At 42.2% G+C, this 8,875-nt stretch overlaps 1 protein-coding gene across 1 annotated transcript in view; it reads right to left on the minus strand.

Annotated features, from left to right (window-relative positions):
• Positions 1-8,815, minus strand: part of MIDEAS (mitotic deacetylase associated SANT domain protein) — a 79,686-nt gene extending 70,871 nt beyond the window's left edge. The window contains exons 1-3 of the mRNA XM_083839279.1: positions 8,730-8,815; positions 4,602-4,638; positions 4,446-4,489 (exon numbers count right to left, since the gene is read on the minus strand). The gene's annotated coding sequence lies outside the window, so the exon portion shown is untranslated. The remainder of the gene's footprint in view (positions 1-4,445; positions 4,490-4,601; positions 4,639-8,729) is intronic.
• Between the last annotated feature and the right edge of the window lie 60 nt (positions 8,816-8,875).

Here is an 8,875-nt window from a genome sequence, read left to right on the forward strand (position 1 = left end):
ACAACAAGGTCCAAAGGCAACAGCCTGAGAACAAAAATTCAACAATGAAGCAAAGTTACTTGGGTCATTTTTAGGGGATTTCATCCATCTCTGCCTATGGTATAGTTCAAGCTTTACTACTTCTGAAGGTAACTGTAAAAATTACTTTCAAAACTAAACTGAGAAGTCATTTGCAAACTTACAAAACTAAATAACACTACTAAAATGTGCTGAAAGACCTCTTCGGGGTGACCCTGTCCATAGCTGCTGCCCAGGTTTACAACTCCGGAGGAAGTCATAAGACCCTGTCATCACCTCCGAGCCCAGCAGCGCACATCAATAAAAGCCATACATGTGGGTCTGGGGTATGAGGATTGACTACCACTGCCCCCCTCTTCTTTCAAGGCCAAAGGAACGAGCTGAGCCCCCTGGAATCCTGCAGGAGGGCAGTGGCCCTTCACACACAGTATGGAAAAACTTTTCCTAAAAACAACTAAAACAGGTTGGTTGGTTTTCCCAGCCCCAAAATACAGAGCACTCTTCAACATGATTTCAGAATAACTTCATTAACGCTAGAATTTTATTGGTAATGGAAAACACTACCATTCTGTATTCCACCCACTATCTTTTAATCTAATACAGCCCTGATTTATATGACAATCAGTTATGATACAGAATAATAGTCTAGCTTCTTTGTTGCTTTTCAAGTATATTTGCTCTACATACCAAAAGAGTTTTTTCCCCAAACACATAGGTTGAAATGCACAAGATGGGACATTTCAATTCTATTTGATCAAGGATCAGCATACCAAGTAGTCTTATATAGAATCAAGACTATATGGAATTTCACACATCCCCAAAAACATCCCTCATATGAACATTTTATTACTTTATTGCAATTTTAGACCCATTTCTCTCTGTGCTTCAGTTAGCTATTAGCATTAGCTTTTCTGCTATTAGGATGCATAAGTAAGAAAACAGGGCAGTTTTACAATGATTCTGATTTGTAAGTATGAAGAACAGAAATTCTGATGTAATACTCTATTTATATTGGGATTTCCTTGTGCTGCACATTATTACCTACCCACTGCTGCCTTCTGCTCTGGTGCAGCAATTCGTAGCATTTTCAACAAGTGATGCCCATATGTATTCAGTCTGCATTTCAGACAGAAACACTTGTCCTGACCATTTGCTGCCAGCACTTCTAAACTGAAGAAACACAACTTAGCATTACTGAGATTCTGCAAAGACCATTTTGTGTTCTGCACAAATCATTTGAGCCTGTGTGACCACATTTCTTCCCTATCCCTGTTTTCAGAATGGTCTCATATCTTGGATATTTACATAATGCATCTTCATTTGTGATGATCTCAGTTCTTTCTAGGTTACGAGTTTTAATTTCCTTTTCACCAAATGTTCCCAATTTCCGTTCACATAAGCAACAAGAAAAAAATAAGGAATTGGTTAAATTTAACAATTTTGTTTCTAACCTCTCAGTATTTTTTTAGTCTAAGTGGAGAGATACTTTAAAGGTTATCTCTATTCCTCATTTAAAAATCTTTCAACCTTTAAACTTCCCAATGGTGTCCACAACAGATGAGTAGTGATGCTTTATATTAAATTTTGAAATAAATTTAAAATATATATATATTTTCGTTCTCATACAGAAACACATGACTGAGTCTTAGAGTGGGAAATATTCCCCACAAAAAACATACCTCTATTAGTACCTTACTGGTAGCAGATTTCTGAAGAAATATTAGTACAACCACTTATTGTATAACTGACACATCATTAAATAGAAACAGCAAACACAGCAATAGAAAAACAAGCGTTCTACGCAGAGGCTTATGTTTATCTAGCAGTGTGGTTCTAAAACAGAAATTCCTAATTTCCTAAACTGTTCTGCCGTAAAAATTAAAGATGAAATCCTGATACAATTCTGCATAATGACAAGACAGTTCTAGTCTACAATACTCTCAGGTCATTTATAAACATTAAGTAGCTAAACCAAACTATAACTTCACCACATTTAATAATGTGCAAGTTATTAGAACGTCACATGGCACTTGGATTGAATTTTAAAAAAGACATCAACATATTAAAGACAACAAGAAAATTACTCTCTGCAGCAAGCACCTCAGTATTTTCTTTCTTATTCTCTTAAGGTTGAAAAAAGGCACATACAGAAAAGGAAGCAAAACTATGAGTAAAGCTGTGAGATAACGTCTGTCCCCACGTGCCCAAAGACGAGCCGACGCGGAACTAGACCGGCCTGGCTGAGCAGAGAGTTGTGGCTCGAGCTTAGGAGAAAAAGGAGGGTTTATAATCTTTGGAAAAGAGGGCGGGCTACTCAAGAGGACTATAAGGATGTTGTGAGGCTGTGCAGGGACAAAATTAGAAAGGCCAAAGCTCATCTGGAGCTCAACCTGGCTACTGCCGTTAAAGATAACAAAAAACGTTTTTACAAATACATCAACACAAAAAGGAGGACTAAGGAGAATCTCCATCCTTTACTGGACGCGGGGGGAAACTTAGTTACAAAAGATGAGGAAAAGGCTGAGGTGCTCAATGCCTTCTTTGCCTCAGTCTTTAGCGGCAAGACCGGTTGCTCTCTGGATACCTGGTACCCTGATCTGGTGGAAGGGGATGGGGAGCAGGATGCGGCCCTCGCTATCCATGAGGAAATGGTTGGCGACCAGCTACAACACTTGGATGTACGCAAGTTGATGGGGCCGGATGGGATCCACCCGAGGGTACTGAGCGAACTGGCGGAGGAGCTGGCCAAGCTGCTTTCCATCATTTATCGGCAGTCCTGGCTATCAGGGGAGGTCCCAGTCGACTGGCGGCTAGCAAACATGACGGCCATCTACAAGAAGGGCCGGAGGGTAGACCTGGGGAACTATAGGCCTGTTAGTTTGACCTCAGTGACAGGGAAGCTCATGGAGCAGATTATCTTGAGTGTCATCACGCGGCACTTGCAGGGCAACCAGGCGATCAGGCCCAGTCAGCATGGGTTTATGAAAGGTAGGTTCTGCTTGACGAACCTGATCTCCTTCTATGACCAAGTGACGCGCTTGGTGGATGAGGGGAAGGTTGTGGATGTGATCTACCTTGACTTCAGTGAGGCTTTTGACACCATTCCCCACAACATTCTCCTCAAGAAACTGGCTGCTCGTGGCTTGGACTGGCGTACGCTTTGTTGGGTTAAAAACTGGCTGGATGGCCGGGCCCAAAGAGTTGTGGTGAATGGAGCCAAATCCAGTTGGAGGCCGGTTACTAGTGGAGTCCCCCAGAGTTCAGTGCTGGGGCCGGTCCTCTTTAATATCTTTATCAATGATCTGGATGAGGGGATCGAGTGCACCCTCAATAAGTTTGCAGATGACACCAAGTTAGGTGCGTGTGTCAATTTGCTCGAGGGAAGGAAGGCTCTGCAGGAGGATCTGGATAGGCTGGAGCGATGGGCTGAGGTCAACTGCATGAAGTTCAACAAGGCCGAGTGCCGGGTCCTGCATCTGGGGCGTAACAACCCCAAGCAGCGCTACAGGCTGGGAGATGAGTGGCTGGAAAGCTGCCTGGCAGAGAAGGACCTGGGAATACTGGTTGATAGGCAGCTGAATATGAGCCAGCAGTGTGCTCAGGTGGCCAAGAAGGCCAACGGCATCCTGGCCTGTATAAGAAGCAGTGTGGCCAGCAGGTCTAGGGAGGTGATTGTCCCCCTGTACTCAGCTCTGGTGAGGACGCACCTCGAGTACTGTGTTCAGTTTTGGGCCCCTCGCTACAAGAAGGACATGGAGGTGCTCGAGAGAGTCCAGAGAAGGGCAACGAAGCTGGTGAGGGGTCTGGAGAACAAGTCTTACGAGGAGCGGCTGAGGGAGCTGGGGTTGTTTAGCCTGGAGAAGAGGAGGCTCAGGGGAGACCTCATCGCTCTCTATAGGTACCTTAAAGGAGGCTGTAGAGAGGTGGGGGTTGGTCTATTCTCCCGCGTGCCTGGTGACAGGACGAGGGGGAATGGGCTAAAGTTGCGCCAGGGGAGGTTTAGGTTGGATATTAGGAAGAACTTCTTTACTGAAAGGGTTGTTAGGCATTGGAATGGGCTGCCCAGGGAGGTGGTTGAGTCACCATCCCTGGAGGTCTTTAAAAGACGTTTAAATGTAGCCCTTAGTGATATGGTTTAGTGGAGGACTTGTTAGTGTTAGGACAGAGGTTGGACTAGATGATCTTGGAAGTCTCTTCCAACCTAGACGATTCTGTGATTCTGTGATAATCACAAAGTAATCACCTTATTAGATAAAAACAATAGCATATTGTGCTCAGTTTTCATAAATTTTTACAAAATACCAAACAGTTAAAGATCAGGCCCAACGACTTCTATGTAAAAACCTTGCAACCCTGGGTTTTCCTTACAAAAGTCAAATATAAAGGTGTTATTGACATATATTTTACTTTACTAACAAATTATTTACCTTAAAACGAACGTGATTCTTCAAGATGTTCTACAGATGGTCTCCTGTGTGAACATAAATCAAACCCAGCAGTTTAGACTAGCAAAGTCTGTTTATATAGCAAATCTTCCTTACAATCACAAAAATCGTAAGTGACAGAGCAAATCCAGACCTTACCTATGCCCTTTGGCCTGTCAGAATCCAGCTGAAATATCTGAAACAAAAAGAAAAATGAGCTGGGGCATTTCCAGACATAAAACATCAGAAAAAAATAGCAGGTACTGTTAACATCAGCAATTGCTTATCTGCATGTTTCCCTGAACAGATGAAGCCCCCTTAGTGATTAGATAGCAGTTAGCATCAGAAGGCACTAGTCTCATTTGACAGACAGATGGCCACCTGCAAAACTTTCCCACAAATATTTCTGCCTTGAGCTAATGCTCAGCCTATCAGGGACCCATTGTGGGGGTTGTTTCCTACTGTAAAATGGGACCTACAAGAATAAAAACTTCAAAACTGCAAAACCAGAAACATTTCAGAAGTGGACAGCATAACTTGAGGTGGATGATAACTTGTTTTCCTCCAGCTGTCTACCCTTTCCAACATTTTTGGTCAACAAGGAGCTGAGCTGCTCGCAAATCACCTTTAAACTGCACCCTACAGCATGGTATGTCACTGATATAAAGTCAGCTAAAGAGCTCAGTTCAACCTCAGCAGCCGTCTTGATCTAAAATTTCTCAGTTCATATATTAGACTGCCTCCACTGACTCAAATAGTCACTGGAAATTGCTGAAATGGCCTAAGGTGTTACTGTCTTCTGCTCAAATTATTACATCCACAGCTTAGCTGGAAGAATGAATCATCTGAGATCTCCTAATACATTTCATGCAAAAATACGTGGGTTAGCTCCAATTACACTCAGCAGCATTTCGGGCTGTTAGTTGACATTGCACCAAATGATCAAGGAGCATTCTTATTGTCTTTGCTGCTGGGTCACTGATGAGGGGCAAGAAACTTAACTGAAGGCTTATACTGAAGCTAACTTAACTGAAGGTTAATAATTAAACAGATTGGAAAACCAGAAACATCAAGCCTACCACAGATATTTTTAGAATAATCCTTTCTTATTGCAGCCTGAAATACATTCTTAGAATTTGCAGGGAAAGTGAAGTATTTTTGTTACCCTAGAACACAGATATCACCCACCAAGTTCTCTTCCATAAAGGCTGTTTGATAAATGGAGAAGGCACTTCTTCCCTCAAGATACTTTCAGCAGCATTTCATCAATTTCTTTGAAAAATATTCTGTAATTTCTCTCTAACTTTCTCTACCCTTAGAAAAATGCTTCCCCACAGCAGGTGACATCTTGACTTTTTATACCAAAAAGAAAGATTTAAATTTTGTCAGATTTGAGTAATCTAATCAATCACTCCTGTCCACAGAATCCATGAAATATGTTTCTTGAGCAGCCCTTGCTCTCCCTCCTGAGAGGTCTTTCCAGGCCTGTCTACTGTGTTGAACTGTTAGATGCTCTAACAGGTAGAGATGCCTGCGTGTTTTGGAGTCTGCTATTGTTACAGTCGACTCATACTTCTAAACATCTCATCACAGTCTTGACTCACCATGTGCACAGCTGGCAAGTCTAGCCTTAGCACCACTGCAAGTGTCAGTGAAGCTGTAATCATTTTTGTCAAAGTAATTATAATTAAACCACTAAAGGGTATTAGAAGAAAAACAAAAAACAAACACACACACACACCAAAAAAAACAAAAACCAAAAAACACAGTAATAGTGCCAACAACTAAGGAACTGTCCTCTAAAAAAAGTCAGAGAATGTGAAGTTATTCTAATAGTTATTCTATCATATTAAAGGTGGTGAGAAGAAACCAAGGACCCCACAGACTGCCTAAACACACAAGCTAAGGAACCCTGTGTCGTCCAGAGCTCGTGCATATCCCAGAGGATTTTTATGGCCAAAACACAGCTGCACTTCAATTACGTAAGCAACATCTGTATTATTCATCTATGTGGATTTAAAAAGACCGTTTATTTTAGTGATATTAATTAACACAAACAAAGAAAGGGCACACATCTGCCAAGACTAAGTTATCTATGAACAAGGAAATGTGTAAAAGGTGAATTATTTTTACATAATCTTATCAGTATGATCCATGAGCCCAGTAAATATTGGGAAATTAACAGAACTACTTTGTACTTTAAAAGCAATTAAGTGTCACAGTTTATGTGGAATATACAAGGTTTATTGTTTCCACCTTAAGGGCAGCTAAATGGACAAAAAGATTATTTACAATCAGCTAAACAGTCAATTAGTCTTAAAGAAAAAGGCCTCTACAGCTTGATTTTTGAGTTCTGTTTTAACATAGATGGCCACAACCACCTTCCAGCACAATCACAGCCCTGCTTGCACCTCTGCCCTGTCTCTGATCGAACGCAGAACAAAGACACCCCGGCTGATTTACCCGTGTTTATACGTGGTGACAACCCCTAATATCTGCTACCTAATAGCTATTCCACAACAGCCTGCCCGCACCGACAGTTTTATTTGACACTGAAGGTGCCTTTGTGTGGTTTAGCTTAGTCTGAGGTGGATTAGGCTAAACCACAAAAGGCATTCCTAGCGTAGAACATGTATCCACAAGGCTAGCCAGTGCACAGGGGCTACTGCACTGTAAATTCATACCCAAGCTTATTTCACAATAGCTTCACTTCCACGTAAGCAGTAGTCAATGAGAGAAAAAATAGTGAGGGAAAGAGGATTATAAGGGTGAAAACTAAATTGCAGAGGACTGCTGCATCCACCTTTCACAATAACCTTGTTTGCAGAGGATACAAAGCCACCACATGCTAGGCAAGACAAAGTGGGCTCCTATAGAGATTTTGACTGCTCCTCAGATATCTTATATAAATACAAAAGACATGAAAATAGTATTGTCATTATATAATACACGGAAATAAAATTATGCATAGCTTTTCCTTAGTTTTCTTTCAATTATTACTAGTCACTGAGATACACTACTTCTAAATTATCAGGGACTTCTCCATTAATACACTCTTTTCCTGTTTGTTCATTCATGGCATGTAACATTACAGAAATAATTATTTCAGAAGCTAATGCTCCTCTCTTATATAAGGATGAGGCAAATCAGTATTCATCTGTTTTAATACCGGCCATCTACGTACAAAATATGCCCATTTGAAACTATGGAAACAACTTCAGCCCTGAAAACTTACTTTCAGTGTCAGTGCAAATAAAATGTTGATCTTTCATTAGATCAACTGATTAAAGCTGGGGAAAAAATACGGAGGTGTAAGTCTTCTCATTAAAGTACCTCTTTTTTTCTAGACCATCCCGGTACTAAATATGTCATTTAAACTAATATGAAACAGTGTTTTGTATGTTATGATGGCACAAACGTAAATCATTTGTTTAAGGCATATTAAATGCCATGGGTAAAGCTACAGCAGAAGGGTTTTGTCTTTACGTGACAGGTGGAGTACAAAGTCATTGGGATCATTAGTCTGGAAGTTCTCCAGACTTTTAAGTGGTCCGTTTACACTTCACTGTAATTTCCAGAGACTCGGTGGCCACTTCATTGGCCTGTTTGCTTCCTCCCCACGGCAAGCCACCACAGCATATGGCTGTAAGCCTGTGGAAAAGCACAGCCACACAGTGGCAGGCCCACGGCCTCGTCCCAGGAAAGCCTCAGCTCCTCACTTGTTTGTCCTCTTACTACAACCTGGTCTTTAAATAACAACGCCTCTTCATCATATTAAACCTGCCTCTTCATCAGGTTAGAAATTATGAGACATTTCTTCTCAGAAAGAGTGGTCAGGCACTGGAATGGGTTGCCCAAGGAGGTGGTGGCGTCACCGTCCCCGGGGGTGTTCAAGGAAAGGTTGGACGTAGTGCTGAGGGATAGGGTTTAGTGGGTGACAGTGGTGGTAGGGGGATGGTTGGACCAGATGATCTTGAAGGTCTTTTCCAACCGTAATGATTCTGTGATTCATCTCATTCACACATAGCAGAAGTATATATATAGTACAGACAGAATTATGTTGTATACAGCAGTGACTTCACTGGAATTTTAGGAGTGGCTATGAGGCTATAAAACAGCCTTGTACTGCACCAGTGAACAAAATCTCATCCACTGACACAAACGATGAGCAAGTGACTCTCAGTGTTAACCTTAAAATAACTTTTTTTCTTTTTTCTTTTTTAAATCCCTTACAAGCAGCAAGTGCCTTTTCCCTGCACCTCAGGAGATGAGCCAGGATCACCTCACCCCCCCAGGCTGAAGGCGGCCAGACCCTCCATCAAACGGTTCGAGGCGGCCGGGTCGCCGCCCGCCATCTTCCCGCGGCCACAGCGGCGGGGACCGGGGCCGCGCCTCCGCCGCTCGGAAGAGCGCTCCCCGGCGGGCACGCGCCG

The sequence above is a fragment of the Anser anser genome, assembly GCF_964211835.1.
Source record: "Anser anser genome assembly, chromosome: 5".
Classification (NCBI taxonomy): Eukaryota; Metazoa; Chordata; class Aves; order Anseriformes; family Anatidae; genus Anser; species Anser anser.